The 18,701-nt window shown below is 34.8% G+C and overlaps 1 protein-coding gene across 15 annotated transcripts in view; it reads right to left on the reverse strand.

Moving 5' to 3' along the window:
• The window catches only part of Numb (NUMB endocytic adaptor protein), a 166,733-nt gene that overhangs the window by 96,308 nt on the left and 51,724 nt on the right, over positions 1–18,701 (reverse strand). For 3 of the 15 annotated variants that reach the window (XM_047540323.1, XM_047540319.1, XM_047540321.1), the window contains exon 3: positions 441–576. The exons of the other annotated variants lie outside the window; for them this stretch is intronic. The gene's annotated coding sequence lies outside the window, so the exon portion shown is untranslated. The remainder of the gene's footprint in view (positions 1–440; positions 577–18,701) is intronic. 15 annotated transcript variants of the gene reach the window in all.

The raw sequence follows: 18,701 nt of genomic DNA on the forward strand, positions 1-18,701 counted from the left end.
CAAAAGCTACTAAAACCTTCAACAAAACATAGATGTTCTTTGTCTGTTTTGCATTTTACATAAAGACTAATACACTGTGTACTCTTTTGTACCTAGTTTTTTTCACTCAACATTATGTTTATGAGATTGATCACAGTTACAAATTATTCACTTTCTTGGATACATTCTCATTGTTTAAAAATATTTTTTAATCAATCCTTGATAAAAGTTCACAGCATAATATTAAGACAAATCTGAATTAAAATACCAGTTTCAGGCTGGGGATGTGGCTCAGTGGTAGAGCACTTGCTTTGCATGGACAAGGACCTTAGTTTGATCCTCAGCAGCACGCACGTGCATCCACGGGCACACGCGCGCGCACGCACACACACACACACACACACACACACACACACACACACAAATCCAGTTTCAACAGTAGATGCCATTAGACAACTTACTTAGGAGTTTCAACTCTTCAGTATAAAAAAGGATAATAAGCTGTGTTTGGTGGTGTACACCTGTAATTCCAGTTACTTGGAGGCTGAGGCAGGTAGATCCCAAGTTTGAAGCCAGCCTGGGGAACTTAATGAGACTCTGTGGGGAAAAAGATACACGCATACATTGTTGGTGGGAATGCAAATTAGTAAAGCCATTCTGGAAAGCAGTATGGGAATTCCCCAAAAAACTAGGAATGGAACTACCATATGACCCAGTCATCCCACTCTTCAGTATTTATCTTTAAAAAAACTAAAATCAGCACTCTAATGATACACCCACATCAATGTTTACAGCAGTGGAATTCACAATAGCCTAGTTATAAAATCAGTCCAGACATATCAACAGATGAACGGAAAAAGAAAATGTGGCATACAGATGGACTTTTATCTAGCCATTAAGAAGAATGAAATTATGGTATTTGCTGGTAAATGGATAGAACTGGAGATCATGATACTAAGCAAAATAAGCCAGACCCAGAAAATCTAGGGTTGAATGTTAGACCAAAATACAGAAAAAAAATTGTGTAAGGGGGAATCCCATGAAAACAGAAGAGATAAATCAGTGGAGTAGAGGAAGGGAATTGAGGGAGAAGGAGGAAGGATAGGAAATGGGAGGAAGGGTGGAATGAAATTGTCCAAACTACCAATATACCACAGTGAATTTCACCTTTATGTATATCTATAAACACCAATTTTTTTTTTTTAAAAAGCTGTTAATAAATAGAAGGGAGGCTGGGGAGATAGCTCAGTCGGTAAAGTGCTTGCCTTGCAAGCCCAAGGCCCTGGGTTCGATCCCCAGCACCCCAAAAAATAAATAAATAAATAAATAAATAAATAAATAAATAAATAGAAGGAAGATCAATAGAATAGAGAAGGGAACAGGAAGAGGGAAGGAGAAGTACTGGGTGCGCAATTGGAGCAAATTATATTCCATGCTTGTATAATTATGTCAAAATGAACCCCAATATTATGTATAACTATAATGGGCTAATAAAAATATGCAGGGGTGGGGCTGGGGCTGTAGATCAGTGATAGAATGCTTTCCTAGCACACACAGGCCCTGGGTTCAATCCTAGGTGTGTCATACACACACACACACACACACACACACAGAATAATGAAGTCTGGATCACAAAGCAACTGACACACAATATATGCTGATCCAAAATATTAGTTCCTTTCCCTTCCTCCTATGTAGTCAAGGTGATGTTACTGGTAGTCCCTTATACACCACATTTTTCCTATATAAGAATGCTTTTTTTTTTTTTCCATCTCTTCCCTTCTCAAATCCTCTTGTTCAAAGTAATATTCAAATGCCACCTCCTCTATACTGCCCGCTGTTTCAAATATATTTCACCTATGTCACTTAATACAGGTGTTGTATTGGGGTTAACTTTAACTGTCTTCTTGAGGAAAGAACAGATGAACTTTCATCTTCATCCTTCCGACCACACAAACCAAAGTTTTGAACACAAAAAGCACTTAAATATTTGAAGAGTAAGTAGTATTGTTCTAGAACTATTAAGAGTGGTTATGTTAGCTCGTACCTGACATTTTACTACTAAAAAAAAAAAAAAAATTAAATTGCCAATACTGCTGTCTTTATAGTATCAATCAAATAAATAGCCATGTTTTTATATTGCCTGCATTAGTGTGTGTATGTATGTATGTATGCTGCTGGAGATCAAATCCAATGTCTCACACATGTTAAGCACATGCTTTACAACTGAGATACACTGTACCCCAGTCCATGATCACACCTGCATTTAGCAGTAATATATTTCTGATAAAGTTAGGTATTTCTTGTAACACTATTTTATAAAAATTCTATAGGATAATATTGTTAAACAGCTCATCAATACTATTATCAAGCTGAAGTTTTATAAATGTTACCAGTCTGGGCTGGGAATATAGCTCAGTAACAGTGCTTATTGCATACATCAAGCCCTGAGTCAAATTCCCAAGACCAAAAAACAAACAAATGTCACCAGTCTAATAAATCTTATTAAAATGACATTGTGTTCACTGTAGCTGAGATATTACTGAAGTAAGAAAGCCTACTTCCAAAATATTACCTTATAGCAAAAAAGTGAAAAAATGGCCTTCAAATATTCTTTAAAAATCCACAGAAGTATCTGTCTGGAACAAAAGCCATCTAATTTTTATGAAACATCCTTTTCCAAGAAAATTTATTAATTAAATAAAAAATAAGAAGTCCTTGAAATACCCATTTTATAACTATCAAAGGCAGATGAATATAGAATACAAGTTGCTTGGTGACTAGGCAATGATAGAATGATAGACAAAAAATGTCCTGCTCTTAGTTAACAATCTGAAATTTTTCTGCACAATCAGTATTTTCCTTCATTACTTTCTCTAAATAGTGAGAATACTTTTTTGTCCTTTTTAAACAAATTCTACAAATAGTTAACAATTTCAAGTGGGTTCAATTATAATTTGGATATATGAAAAAAAGATTTTAATTTAAAAGTGTGTAGGTAAATTTTTATCATTACATACCTAAAATATAAAGAAAATTTACAAGTATTACAGTATTTCAACACAGAATTGTCATATTCCATTAAGGAATATTCATGAGTATTCATGTTTCCTAATCTTGCAAAGACAAACATTTTCAGGAAAAAAAAAGTTTGCTGAAAATCTTGCAACAATTATGCAGTAAAATACAGTACTTTCATTTTGCCCCACTTGCTTAAACACTGTCTCTCACCCATTTTTTTTTTTTTTAACCATGAGAATGAATTGGGGTGCCCTACATATTTCCTTATATTTTCCTGGAAAAAGGACATTTGCTCAGATAATACATTAAACTTTCTATTATGTAATTACATCCCATATTTGAATGTCAGCAGTTGCCTTAAAAACAACCTTTTGAGCTATTTATTTCCCTAGTGCAGAATCTAATTTTTGATCAAGCACTGCCTATCATTGTCAAGTCTACATCTGTAATCCTAAATGCTCAGGAAGTTGAGGTAGGAGGATTGCAAATGTGAGGTCAGCATGGGCAACTTAGTGAGAGCCAGTCTTGGAATAAAATAAAAAGGGGTGGGAATACAGCTCAGTGGTAGAGCACTTGCCTAGTATGTGGTAGGCTCTAGGTTCACTTCCCAGTACCATAAAACAAAAGGACAAAAATTGTCTTGCTGAACAATTCCTCAGTCTTTCTATAAATCTCTTAAGACCTATATTTTTCAAGAGTGCAGACCAGTTATTTTGTAAACCATCCCTCAATTTTTGTTTATCTGATACATTATTATGTTTAAATTCAGGCTATGTATTTCTGGCAGGAACATCAGAAAAGTGATGTACTATAAGCTGCAAGTTGCTAGTTGGTTCTATTATCAATGATCTTTGATCATTTGATTAAGGTGATATTTGTTGTTTCTCCTCCATAAAGGTACTGTTTTTCTCTTTGTAATAACTAAATATTTTATAAGGAATCATCTTGATATTATACAAATATCATGTTCCTCATCAAATTTTAACCCAAAAGTTTTGGTACCCACCATAATTTTTGTATAAGCCAAATAATATGATTGCTTCCACATGGTCATTTTCTAACTCAATTATACATTTGTCATTTTAAGGAATAACTGATTTTTCCCCAACTGTGACATTCATTTATTTACTTATATTTATATAGACCCATGGATTCTTATTTTTTCAATGGGTTAAGTGTGTATCTATCATTACATATTTGGCCAGTGGAAGCTTCTCCAAAGTGATTCCCATTCCTTTTGACATGTCCCCATCATTCTTTATAATTGTTAACTTTCTGATACAATGAAATGTTCCAGGTTCATGTTGTATTTTCCTGACCTACTTCTCCAAAGAGCTCTGGTTTCCTTTTAGAGGAGAATGATGGAGAAACCAAGATAGGGGAGTTGAGTGTGTTCATTGTTACAAGTAATTGCTTCTAGGCTCTTTTGGCAAACAAAGCTGTAATACACATACATAACGTGCATACATGCATATGGAGGCACACACGTGTGTGCATACTCATGTCCATTTGAGAAAAATATATAAATGTACCCAGGCACATATGCATATTTATCTGTCTTTATATAAATAGGTATCAAGAACCATAAGTTCACAACCTCCAATTGAAATCTAATATCCCAGGGTTCATTCTACCGTTCTGTCTTTTCCATTTATAAAACTCTCTTCTCCAATAATGAAAAATCTGGCTCCTTTATCCTCAATACATTTACTAATTTGTTCAATTCTAAAATTTCCATGAAATAGTTCAAAATTGATAATATATACCATTACAAAAAAAAAAATCACCAACCTACAATATAGGGTTTATTATTTGTTTACAGTTCTGTTAATCTTGATCTTGATGGTCCAATATTACTTTGGTTATTTGTTTTTCATACTTCAGTGTGGCCATGTTATTATCTGAAATACAGTTAGGTTTATTTGTTTCTATTTTATTTTATGGGTTTATCCCCATTTTTATTGATTTTATTTTCTGATTTCACTTTTTAATAAGTATCTGAAGCATTAGTGTAGCAAGTTCTCTGATAATTCTGAACTGATGTCATACACATTGCTTCCAGGGTTTTCTCTCTTCTAGAAGTTGCATACAGCTGTAAAATTTAGTAAGTATATTTCCCATAGGAATAAATGAGCTCTATTATAGCCATTACATGGATCCATCACCATCCCACCCAAGCCCAGCTGTTTTCTGGGAATTACTAAGAGAAGGATAAGATGAAAGGGGTAAACCATATTTTAGTAATCTCATAGATCATTACTTGTAAGGTAATTTTCAAATGTTATTCTTTAAGAGATGCCACAAGGTCAAAGAGGGCAGGACCCAGTGGGTAAAATCCCAGTTCCCTGACAATCATCACTCAAAGCTGCTGTGCTTGGGAGTGGCAGAGTGCTTACCTAGCAAGTGCAAGGCCCTGAGTATGATCTCCAGCAGTGGGAAAGGCAAAACAAAACAAAATCCTGCTGTACTTTTATTGGTATAATATCTGGGTTTCAGCTGAATGTTTTAGTCATCCAACAAATATTTACTAAGTATCTTTGCTATGCCAGGCACTGTTCTAGGTGCTTGGGATACTTCAGTGAACAAAGTTTTCCTGGGTTTTGCATCCCAATAATGGGTGGAGAAACTGTAGTCCTAATTCCCAAATCTGAATGTATCTCCTCCCTCTGAATCACCACTATTTCCACTTCCTATTACCTTTTACTGTAAGTATTTTAACATGCCATGATTCCATAGAATTTTGACATCTTGAGAGTATGGTTTATGGCTTATATATAGTTAGATAACAATAGTAAAAAGAGTTACCATTTGGGCTGGGGTTGTGGCTGAGTGGTGGAGCGCTCACCTAGCGAGGCACTGGGCTCAATTCTCAGCAACACATACAAATAAATGAATGAAATAAAGGTCTATCAATATCTAAAAAAATTTTTTTTAAAAAGTTACCATTTACTGAGTGTTTACAATTAGTTTATTTAATCCTTTTAATATCACTTCTATTGTTAGTATTTAACCAATGAAAAATTCAAGTTCAGAGAAATTAACTAATCCAAAGTTACACAGCCTCTAAGTAGACTAACATTTAAACTCAGGTTTGTCCACATCTAAAGTCAGTGTTCCACACTGTCCTTAATCAACTTCAGTATATAATTTAAAACCTCATCTACAAAAGGTACCTAATATAATTTTATAGAATAACTAACTAGATAAAAAATAACTTTTGTCTTGGGACAGAGGAGATGGAAGAAGTGAATTAGGCAGTCAGATCAGAACTGGAAGAAATAGGAAAAAAGGATAAGAAAATCCTTAATATGGCTTACAAAAACTTGTCATGATTTAGCCTTTGCCTATGACTAACCATACCAATTTTCTTCGATGCCTTAATTCTATTCATGCTTCTTTTCACCTCAAGGTCTCTAATCCAGTTTTGACAACCCCTTACCTTTTTTAAAATTAATTCCTATATATCCTTCAGAGTTCTGCTTAATATCTTTTTCTCAAAGTAGTTGTCCTTGATCACATCCCACTCCAACTAAGTTGGCTATCTGTATAAGTCCCTAACATCCTGTACTTCCTTACAAATTTTTAAATAAATAATAAGTATATACTTATTATCTTTCTTGCTCACAAGAATGTGTCTCTCAAAGGGCATGAGAGACATATGGGACTTCGAAAACTCCAGAAGGGCTGGGGATGTGGCTTAGTTGCATGAGGGAAGAATGTTCACATACTAAGTTAATGATTAATATATGCTTGAAACTGTATTTTATTAGAAATTAATATTGTTTAATCAATAAGTCATTAATAACTTGGGACATTCATTTCCAGTTATTATAGTATACTTTTATCAGATCAATTCTACTGGTAAGAAAAATAAACAAAAAAAGCAACTGGGATGCAAGAGGCCAATATACCAGAGAAAAGGGAAATACAGAGTTAATCCTGACTTTCTCCACTACTTTTTCCTCCTGGGACAACTAGCTGCAGACGAGAACTTGTGGCAATCTCACAAGGCTGCAGAGACAGAAATTGGAGTTCAGAGCTACCAAGACAGTCATGATTTGAAGGGTTAAAACTTCCAGAGAAAGGCAATAGTAGTCCAAGTCTGGACATCCTGTACTGCTTTGTCTTCTGGGAATTTACTGAATCCTAACCTGTATTGGGGCAAGAGGCCAAGAACCAACAAAGTTCCTATTTTAAAACAAAAAAGGTAGGCAGAACTTTTTGGTTGTCTCACAGTACTAGGAAAGAAAAACAAGAGTTCAGGGCTTCCTGAGAAGGACAGAAGTTGGCAAACGCTCCAGGATTCCATTTGATACCTCTGAAGGACAACACTCTAGAAGTAAGTGGAAACTGAATGTAAACCAGCCCCTGTGAAGCCTAAAACAAAGCCTCAGGTCATCCCAAGCCTGTACTGGATCAAAGTCATCTGCTTCTACTTTTAACTACCATCAAAAGAAAATTAAATCATCTCTAGAAAACAATATCAGCATCAAGAGCTTCTATCGTACCTCATATGCAAAGTCTAGCATTCATTTTTAAAATTACCTAGAAAACTAGGAAACGGGACAAAAATAAATGAAAACCAAGAGAAAAAGCAGACAATAGAAAAAGGCCATGAGGATCCAGACTTTGTAATTATCAACCACAGACTTTAAAATAACTTTAATAAGTTCATGAAAACAGATGACAAAATGAGAATTAAAGAACTAGTATCTATAATAGAAAAATGAAATAAATTCAAATTCCAGAACTAAAAAAAAAAAAAAATTAGCAATATAACAGAGGCTTTTAACAGATTGGACATTAGATCAACAAGAAAATAAGTCAGTAGAAGCACAGGAAAAAGAAAAAAAAGCAAAGGGCATGAGAGACATATGGGACTCAGAAAATTCCAGTAGGGCTGGGGATATAGCTCAGAGGTAAAGCACCTAAAATCTCAGAAGAAAGTGAGTGAAAGAGTGGAACAGAACCAGTGTCAGATGAGATATTCCAAACCTGACAGAAGACTAATATCAAGCTATGAACCTCAAGTATCTTAAATACTAAGAAAACACCTGGCCGCATTACAGAAAACAAATTGCTTCCCTAACAAAAACAGTGGAGTTAGAATATATAGAATGATGTATTTAAAATGCTGAAAGAAAACAAATGCCAAACTGGAATTCTAAGTCTAGTGAAAATATCCTTCAAAAATTAAGACAAAACAAAGAATGCTTTCAGAGAAAACAGAACATTCATTACCAACAGATTCACATTAAAAGAAAGGAGCTGTCTATAAAGAAACCAAAGAATCATGAATGGAAGCAAAACAAGAAAGAACCGCAAATACCAGAAGTGAGAGTAAAATTAAATAACTATGGATTATTTAAAATAATAACAAAAGAAAAGAGGGGAATAATAATTGACATGAAAGGGCTGTAAGGTCCTAAAAAACATTAGGTTGTGTGCAAAACTGGTTACAATAATTCCTTATATTCCTTATTCACAACCCTTTATGTTGGGACTTTATATATGGAATCCATATATCTATCCCCTGAATTTGGGTTTGGCCATGTGATTTTCTATGACCAATGAACATCAGAAAAAGTGATAGAGCAGGGACTTGAAAAGCATTTGCACACTGGGATTTGTCCTCTCTTGCTACTTTTAGAATTCTGAAACCACAAGATGAATGAAATTTCCTGTTAGTCTACATAGAGAAGAAACTCTCCCACCCCTAAATAGGTCAAAACCTGCCAACCAAAAAACACATGAGTAAGGCTATTCTGTATCATTTGGCCCCAGCCAAAGCCCCAGTAGACCATAGAGATCAGCATAGCGGAAAAAAAAAAACTACTAGAGCACCAGCTATGAACTATTAAGTAACTTACTTAAGCCACTAAACGTTTTACGCAGCAAAAGCGGATAAAAACTAATACGTATATGCAGACCAGTGGTTTTGTTCAAGCAGGATTAATTTTGCTCCCCTGGGATATCTGGTTACTATACTTTGGATCTTAATTGTCCCCAAAGGATTCATATGTTAAAGCTTGTTCCAAACTCTCTCTCTTTTTTTTTGGAGGTAATGGAAATCAAACTCAGGACCTAGCATATGCTAGGCAAGTTCTCTACCACTGAGCTACATTCCCAGTCCAAGGTTGTGGAACTTTAAGAGATGGGGCCTTGTGGGAGGTCTTCATGTCACTGGGGACATATCCTTGAAAGGGATGGGTCCCTAGTTCTTCCTCTTCGCTTTTTTCACTTTCCAGCCAAAAGGTGTGCAGTTTGTCACATACTACTACCATGATGTAATTAATGCCTCATCACAGACCCAAAGCAATGGGGTCAAATAAATAATCATGGACTGAAATCTCCAAAACTGTGAACCAAAATAAATGTTTTTCTTTTTATGTTAATTATCTCAGGTATTTGTTATAGTAACAGAAGGCTATGACAATATCTACAGACATTTTGGGTTGGTTTGACTAGGTGGGATTTACCAGTTACTTAGTGAGCAGAAGACAGGAATGTTGATAAATATCCTATAAGGACAACAATCTACAACAAAGAATTACCTGGCCCCAAATGTCAAAAGGGCCAAGATTGAAAAATCATGTAAAGTGTGATGCAATGGGGCAGCTTTTAGAACAATCCTATCGAAGAGAACTTTCTTCGACAATGAAAATTATCTATATTTGTGTTGTCCAATATGATTGCCACTAACAAGCAAGCAAATCTAGCACTTGTGGCTAGTTTGAGGAACTAGAGTTTCAAGTTTATTCAATTTTAACTAATCTAAGTTTAAATAACACACAAGGCCAGTGACTTCTATATTTAATATCATAGTTCTAAAACTTAGATGCTAGTGATGTTGAGAGTAGTAAAAGATTAATTAGACAACAGTGGAAATAATGAATTTGATAAAGGTAAGGTCCATAGTCATTTGGTACAAGCATTCCATCCATTTCTTTTGATTGTAATATCTATAAATTTGAAGTACAGTACACTGATGAAATCATTTTTGAAAGGTTATTTAAAAATAAAGTTGGTATATCTTGCAATAGATAACTGTTCATGAAATGCTGATTGACAATCTTAATTAGTAGATTTTTCCAGATTATTGCCATGAAAGTTCTAGGAATTGCCTATGATGTTATGAAGATATGCACACATACCATTTGTAGGTATATATTTATCTGTATAAACATGTATATATATTTAAAATATATATGTAAATATATTCCAGATATATTATATATTTTTATATACATATATGTGTATATATAAACTTTTTTAAGTTGAACGTGATTTAACAAGAACTGTTAGCCAGGTTGCACATTCCTGTAATCCCAGCTACTTGGGAGGCTGAGGCAGGAAGTTTGAGGCCAGCCTCAGCATATTAGCAAGACCCTGTCTCAAGAAATAAAAAGAACTGGGGTATGTACCCCACTGGTAAAGTGCCTCTGGGTTCAATCCCTAGTGCCCCCGCCAAAACAAAAAAAAAACAGAACTGCATTTTAGAGGCTTCAAATTGTACCAAATGAAAAGCTTTTAATCAAATCAATTGCAGGTAATTAAATATTCATTTACTGTATTAATTAATCCCCTGCAGCAGTTCAGTAGCCTTTATCATCCTCTTTTCTACCCCCACCCCATCCACCACCAGAGAAGGAAGAAGTTGATTCAGTGTAGCTACAATTCCACGATTTTTTTTTTTTTTTTTAACTTGTCAGCATTAAGTAGGTCAGTTTTCTGCTCTAGTGGGTGTTTTGGCAATAGGATCTCTTACTGGAATACAGTGGCTCCTCTGCCTGGTAAGCACATACCACAAAGAAAAGATTTTGAATAACTCTTCCTTAGGCTGCCCAATCTCTAGAACAAAATCCCTTAGTCTTAACTGAATTCTAGCAGGAAATTCAATAGAACGCAAGAGAAGTAAGTAAACTCCAATTCAATTTTTGTTCTATATAGTTAAGTCTAAAGGTTTTACAGGCCCCTCAGTATTTACCAACCCACAAAGATTTTGCTGAGAATTTGGTAAGTACTTAATCCAATTCTAATCACTGAAATTATAATATGTCAGGGAAAGAAAAGAGACTATCAGGTGCTTTCTTGAGAATTCTAATAGAAAAAAGCCTTATCCCTAAAACTAAAATTCACAAAAAACTATTCCTTGTAAAAGAAATAAATCTTTTTTTAAAAAAAGTCAGAACTAGCTTAAAACTTTCAATGATTGTATTATGCCAGAAAAAAAATTTATGGACATTTATTAGAATAAATTATTTTTACAGAATTATCATTTTTCCTTTGAAGCATCAGTATAGTTCTTTACTACAAGGGTAAGAACTCAGTTTTACATTTTTAATCATCTGTAAATCAAATGTGAACAAAGAGATGACGGACATACATTCAACCAGCTAATTTATTTCATAACATATAAAGTTTCTGCAGTCCCGCACAATGGTGCCTTCTTGTAATTCCAGCGACTCGGGAGGCTGAGGCAGGAGGATAGTAAATTCATGTTCAGCCTCCTACCTTAGCAAGGCCCTAAGCAACTCTGTCTCAAAATTTAAAAATAGATAAATAAAAAGGGCTGGGGATGTAACTCAGAGGCAAAGCACTGCACTCTTAGATTCAATTCCCAGTGCCCCTCCCCCCAAAATAAGCTTTCTACAGAGGCAAATTAATATCCCCTATTTCTAAGACTACTGGTTCAAATGAAAAAGTTAAAAATTATAGGATTTGTTTTCCAGAAAATGTCAAGAATTTTGACAAATCCTAAAAGAAAATGTGAATTTATAAGCCAGATAACTAACTGACATGGCTATACAACACACTTAATCTTACCAGGAATAAATTACATGCTAAAATAATGTATTATGACCAATATTCATACTGGTATAAAATATACTGACATTTACTTTACCACTTCACACTCACTGTTAGAAGCAAATTTATGGAAATATACAAAATTTCAGATATATCGTAAATTCTAGAAAAAGCCAGAAATTCACTCACATTTTCATCTTAAGAACGAAAGTAAATGCACTGTTAGACTTCTTATTTTCTTTAAAGAAAGGGTTTTTTTTTTTTTTTTTTTCTTTTGGCCAAGAAGCTAGCTATTCTCTTCTCTACTGCCAGACACTAAAAGTAAAAAAAAAAAAAAAAAAAAAAAAAAACCACCAATCAAATTTAAATGAGTGAAAGATCTTATATCTGAATGTCAAAACATAGAACAGCTATCTAGGAAAAAAAACTCCCATCATCTTGACCAATCAACAGGTTTCCAACTCTCATAATCTGAGTTTAAATATATTTACTCCTTGGCAACATGTCATCAAGCTGGCTGACTATAGCAAAGAACCAAGAAACAGATCATTTTCAAGACCAAAACCACCCAGAGATATGAAAGATCTTTCCCCCTCATTCATACATAAACCACTGCAGTATTACAAGGCAGCTAATTTGCTACATGGCCCACATACCTTCTATCCATTAGTCAATTCTAATTTAGTTCTCAGAATTTAGTTTTAGTTTGAAAAGTTCCCAACATGATTAATATACCTTTGTGAGCCTTGAAATCATTCTGGAGCTAATAATCTAATAGCAGCCCATTAAGAGTACAGACTCCAATCTACACATTGTAGGACAGGCTCCAAAAATCAATATAAAAAAATCACCTTAAGAGTGTCCCCTATCTTAGAGATTTTAAAGACCACCAGAAATTTAACCCATATTTTATCTACTTATCGAGAAAAATGAAAAATGAAATACATGTACTAAAAAAAATACAATGTAATCCATGTTTGAAAATGACACCCAAAGACCAAGAAAAAAGGGTAAAGGATAATGCCAGATGACTAAATAAACATAAATCTGCATAGAAATATTTGGTCAAATATTTTATTCCTTGAAACTATACTGAGGGCATAATACAAATACAAAAAGTCCATTGTAAAAGAACATTCATTGTGGCACCATTTATAATACTAAAAATTTTAAGCTTAAACATAAAAAATAAGGACTAGTTGAATAAATTGTGATATATCTAAACTATGATATACAATGTAAACTTTAAAAATTCTGAAGTGCTGGGGCTGAGGAGATAGCTCAGTTGGTAGAATGCTTGCCTTGTAAGCATAAGGCCCTGGGTTCAATCCACAGCACAGCAAGAAAAAAAAAAAAATTCTGAAGTGGTAAGACAAGCCCCAACTTCAAGAACACATTAGAATACTGGGATAGGGCTTGGGATGTGGCTCAGTGGTAGAAAGCTCACCTAGTGTGCATATGCAGGCATGAAGCTCCTGGGTTCAATCCTCAGCACCAGGCCAAAACAAAACAAAACTGGGATAGAGGGCAAATGTAGTTTGAAAAAAAAATTCTAAAGTTTTCATTGCTTTGATTTGCTTTCAGAAACATTAATTATGTTGAATTTTTCATTAAGTATAAAAGTAGAATGAAATTTTGTTTATCAAAGGAATTTTTAAATGTTATCTATTCAAACATCAAAGATCCCATTCTTCTTTGAAGGTTTCCCTAATCCTCCAAAGCAAAGTCTAATGTTCCCTCCACTGTTCCCCAAATCACTTTTTAGCTATTTTTTGTTATAGGAGTCATTATCCTACTGTTTTCTTTATAAGACTGAACTCCTTGAGGACAAAAACTAGGTCTTAAGTTTTTTTGTCCTCTAAATACTTAGAATAGGTTCTACTGCACAGTAGGCCCTCACCAAAATGTCTGTTGAATATATACATTCAAATTTTACTTCTCCACTTTTAGAGATACTAGCCTAGGTTACTTTCTAAAACTCTCTCAGACTTGGTTTTCTTTTCCTGATTTAGGAGTGGAAGGAAGGACAAGAGGCAGAGAAAAACAAAGCTGAGAAGTAAAACATAAAAGTAAGAGTCGTCAGGTGTGGTGGTGCACACATAATCCCAGAGGATTGGGAGGCTGAGGCAGGAGGATTGTGAGCTCAAAGCCAACCTCAGCAAATTAGCAAGGCACTAACCAACTCAGTGAGACCCTGTTTATAAATAAAAAATACAAAAAAGGGCTAGGATGTGGCTCAGTGGTTAAGTGCCCCTGAGTTCAATCTCCAGTACCAAAAAAAAAAAAAAAGCAAGTCCCTGAAAGTCATTTGAGCTCTTAAACTAGATTGGCTCAAACAATTTAAATGAGATTTAACTTTAGATCATTCAATTGCTTAGGCCAGTAACACTTTTTTCTCCCTTAAACTGGGTTTCTGTTACCTGTTAACTCTAAGAATGCTAACTAAAACTGTGGAGAGAAGAATGGGTGGAAGAGGAGAAGGCACGAGTCTCCAATAACACGCAGATATCCATGATAATATATGACAATGAAATTCATAATACTGGAAAGTGAAACAGCCAATTTTCAAATGGGATTACATTTTAGAGTAGCCTATAATCTGAAAGAAGCTACTACAGTTGGGGGTTTCTTGTAAACTGATTTTCTGGCTAAAATTTATGATCAAAAGAAAACCTTTTTGTGGGTTCACAAGATATCTTCAGTGAGTATCTCAGGAAATTAGACAGCTGTGTCTTGGTTGATATCAAACCTAAGCCAGGCACAGTGTCATACGCCTGTAATCCCAGCAATTTGGGAGGTTGAGGCAGGAGGATTGTGGGTTCAAAGCCAGCCTCAGCAAAAGCAAGGCACTGAGCAACTCAGTGAGACCTATCTCTAAATAAAATACAAACTAGTGCGCCCGAGTTCAGTCCCTGGTAACTACCCCCCCAAATATCTAACCTGATTTAACTTTATAGTTATAGTTTAGTTATAGTTTACTATGAGCAAAGATCTGTGGGTCTAGACACAGTGTCATATTTATTGGGCCTACAATATTAATAATAAATTTTGTGACTTATTTTCCTATTCACCTATTAAATCTGTTACATAAAAACTGGCAGGTCTAAGTTCAAAAGTGCAAAAACCAGACTTGGGAGCCATCTATACTGAAGTGACAACTGAAGCCAGAAAACTGGGAAAAAAGGGAAAAGGTTCAACAAAGGTATTTAACCTTGTCCACAGATGAGCTTCGGGGGATGTATGAAGTCCTAAAATAGTAAAGTTTAATAGACATTTCTTGTTTGGGAAGAGGGATCATTGCTTATATAAGATTCTAAACGGCAGATAAGACCCCCAAAAGGCTAACAACTGTTGATGTAAGGAAAGGAAATATTAAAGGAGCAACAAACTATGAATTGCATTTATATTAAGAAGTTAAAAAAAAAAAAAGAAGTTAAAAGGAACCTATCAATTACTAAGTGCTTATGTGAATTGTGCTAAGTATGTATCATATTGCATTTAACCCTGATAATAATCTTGTGAGATGAGCATCAGCAGCCAATTTTGCAGATAAGAAAACTGAGAAAGAAATTAGATGACTTGATTAAGGCTAGATATCCACGCTACCACACTATAGTGAAATATAAATATCATGATGAGTCATTTTAGGGCTCGGTTATCCTCAGGCATAGAGCACTCGCACAAGGCCCTAGGTTTAATCCTCAGCAACACACAAAGTCATAAAAGGGGCTATCATTTCAACTGCAATGTTGGCCATATCTTTCAGAGCATTATCTCTTTTCAGATCAAGAGCAAACTTAGAAGATAGCAATAAGAAATTATGGCATTTGCAGGCAAATGGATGAAATTGGAGAATATCATGCTAAGTGAGATAAGCCAATCTCAAAAAAACAAAAGATGAATGATATCGCTAATAAGTGGATGATGACACATAATGGAGGGTGGGAGGGGTTAGTGTTAGGGTTAGAGTTAGGGTTAGGGAGGGGGGCAAGAATGGAGGAAGGAAGGACTGTATAGAGGGAAAAGAGGGGTGGGAGGGGTGGGGGGGAAGGGAAAAAAATAACTAAATGAATCAAACAGCATTACTCTATGTAAATTTATGATTACACAAATGGTATGCCTTTACGCCATGTACAAACAGAGAAACAACATGTATCCAATTTGTTTACAATAAAATAATAAAAAAAAAGAAGATAGCAAAAAGAATAAAAATATGCAAAGCCAGGTGTAGTAGCACACACCTGTAACCGCAGCCACTCAGGAGGCTAAGGCAGGAACATACCACGTTGGAGTCCAGCCTGGACAACTTAGGAAGATCCTGTCTCAAAATAAAAAGGTCTGGAGATGGAGCCCAGTGGTAGAGCACATGCCAAAGATGCACAAGTCCTTGGGTTCAATCCCTCATACCATGCAAAAGAAAAGAAAGTAAAAATATGCAATGCTTGCTTCTGAGGCTGTATAATCTTGAAGTTTGGCAATTTTAGCAGATTCCCATTAATGTCATCATAAAATCAACAGTTTGAGCCCCAAGGACTAAGGAAGGGGAGCAGGTTGTGAAAGATAAAGTTTGGGAAAGGGGTCAGTTTTAGCCTTCACAATTGCTCTTTAACAAAAGTATAAAATCAAGTAACACTAAGTGTCAATAATCAGTGTCAATAAAATACAGCAATCCTGCCTAAATTGTCCTTTTCACTAATATTTATACATTTTGGCTCCTAATCTAATACATGTTTTTAAATAAAATACTTACAGCTTATTGTCTATGTCAGCCAAAAAGTCACAAGTTCTTACTGGGATCTTTTCCCCACTTCTAACAGCTTGGCACTGTCAGTAACAACTTTCATGTCATACTTTTTAAAAAATTTAATCTGACCCTTTTTAATCTTTCAATTAATTATTAAGGTATAGTTGACAAATACAAATTACATAATTTATGATGTACAATGTGATGTTTTGAGAAATGTATACATTGTGAAATGGTTAAATCAAGCTAACATTCATCACCTCATGTATTTATCATCTTTTGTTATGAGAATGCTTAAGATATACTCTTTGTAATTTTAAATATACATTAACTCCAGTTACAATGCTATATAACAGACCTTCAGAATTTATTCATCCCATCTAACTGAATCTTTGTGCATTCTGACTGACATCTTCCCAAATCTCCCCACTCCCACCCCAAACCCTGGCAACTACCACTCTCCTGTTTCTACAAATTTGACTTCCATACATAAGTGAGATCTTGAAGTATTTGTCTTTCTGTGCCTGGCTTATTTCATTTAGCTTAACATCTTCCATTTAGCCTAACATCTATGATGCTGCAATATCAGAATTTTCTCCTTTTTAAAGCCTGATTGGTATTACCAAGGTATATATATTCTACATTTTTTATCCATTTATCAATGGACACTTAGGTTGATTCCAAATCTTGGCTATTATGAATAAATGTTGCAATGAATCTTAAGACATTTTAAAATGGTGTTTCAGAATGATGATACATGCCAGATATAAGCATTGAATTATGGTCTAATCATTCATATAAGGATTAAAAGCAGGTACTCACAAATATAGTCACACATGATGTTAAATGTGTTCTGAGGACAAAGCATGCTTTCTTGTGTTTCAACATCTCAGTTGTCTAGTTTTAGTTTTATTTTGTTTTTTTCTGTTTGGTGCTGTGAACTGAACCCAGGGGCCTCATGAATGCAAGTTAAGTGTCACACCACTAAGCTACATCTCCAAACTGTATTTTTTTTAATGTAAACAACATTACATAATATACCTATAGCAGCACATTCCTGTATTTCCAGCTACTAGGGAGGCTGAGGCAGCAAGATTGCAAGTTAGAGGACAGAATCAGCAATTTATGGAGACCCTAACTCAAAATAAAATGAAAAAAAAAAAAAAAAAAAAAACAGGAGGGGGGAGTGCTGGGAATTTAGTTCAGTGGTGAAACACCTCTGGGTTTAATCCCTGGGGGACGGGGGGAACACATTGTGGAAAACAATGCAGATAAACTGAGTTATAGGATGGCTAGACAGACACCATGGGTTAAGAAATAACTTCAACATAGCTGTTTTTCTATATGCGTGGAAAACAAATATCCATTCTGGGAAAGGAAACTAGTAATAGCCTCTTTAGAATAGTTTTGCAATATGCATCTGAAGACTTTAAAATGAACACATACCTAGGGTTTATCATATAGAAATCATCAGATCAACATATCTAGAATTTAACATACAGAAATCATCAGACCAATCAGATAATTTATAGATACTGCTGGTCAAAGGACCAAACAGAACCACTGTTCTGTACAGACAGTGGACTTCTGTGTTGCCATTAAATGTGAAATAGGTCTATACTCTATGATGTATATATTTAGTGGCATACTGATAAAGTGGCTTAGGAAGGAGTTCGGTAGGGAGGAGAAAGCCTTGATTTGTAGCATTTGTCAATTTTCATGATACAACTACTCCCACAATAGCTTATATCAAGCTAATAACAATGTGGGTTTCCCTAGTTGTTTCCCTAGAAGAACATCTAAAAGAGTACCAGGCGAAATGGTAATAGCAGTTATCTTTGAAGGAACATGGGGAATTTTATTTTTGCTTTGGTTTTCCATATTTTAATTGTTTAATGAGCATTTTTAATTTTACAATAAAAAGTTACTAACATTTTGAAAATCAAAATGAAGTTATTAATTTCAAGTTCCATATAGCTGAAATTTACCAGCCTATCAGAGTAGACAGTGATATTTAAGTATAGATCTAAGTCCACTCTTTCACTTTACTATGCTAACCTGGCCTTGCCAAAGTGGAAAATAAAAAAAATTTTAAAAAAAGAAAGGAAAGGAAAGGAGGAGGATAAAAGCCCAACTTCGAGGTCTTTGA

This window comes from Sciurus carolinensis, chromosome 2 (genome assembly GCF_902686445.1).
Source record: "Sciurus carolinensis chromosome 2, mSciCar1.2, whole genome shotgun sequence".
In the NCBI taxonomy this organism is placed as follows: Eukaryota; Metazoa; Chordata; class Mammalia; order Rodentia; family Sciuridae; genus Sciurus; species Sciurus carolinensis.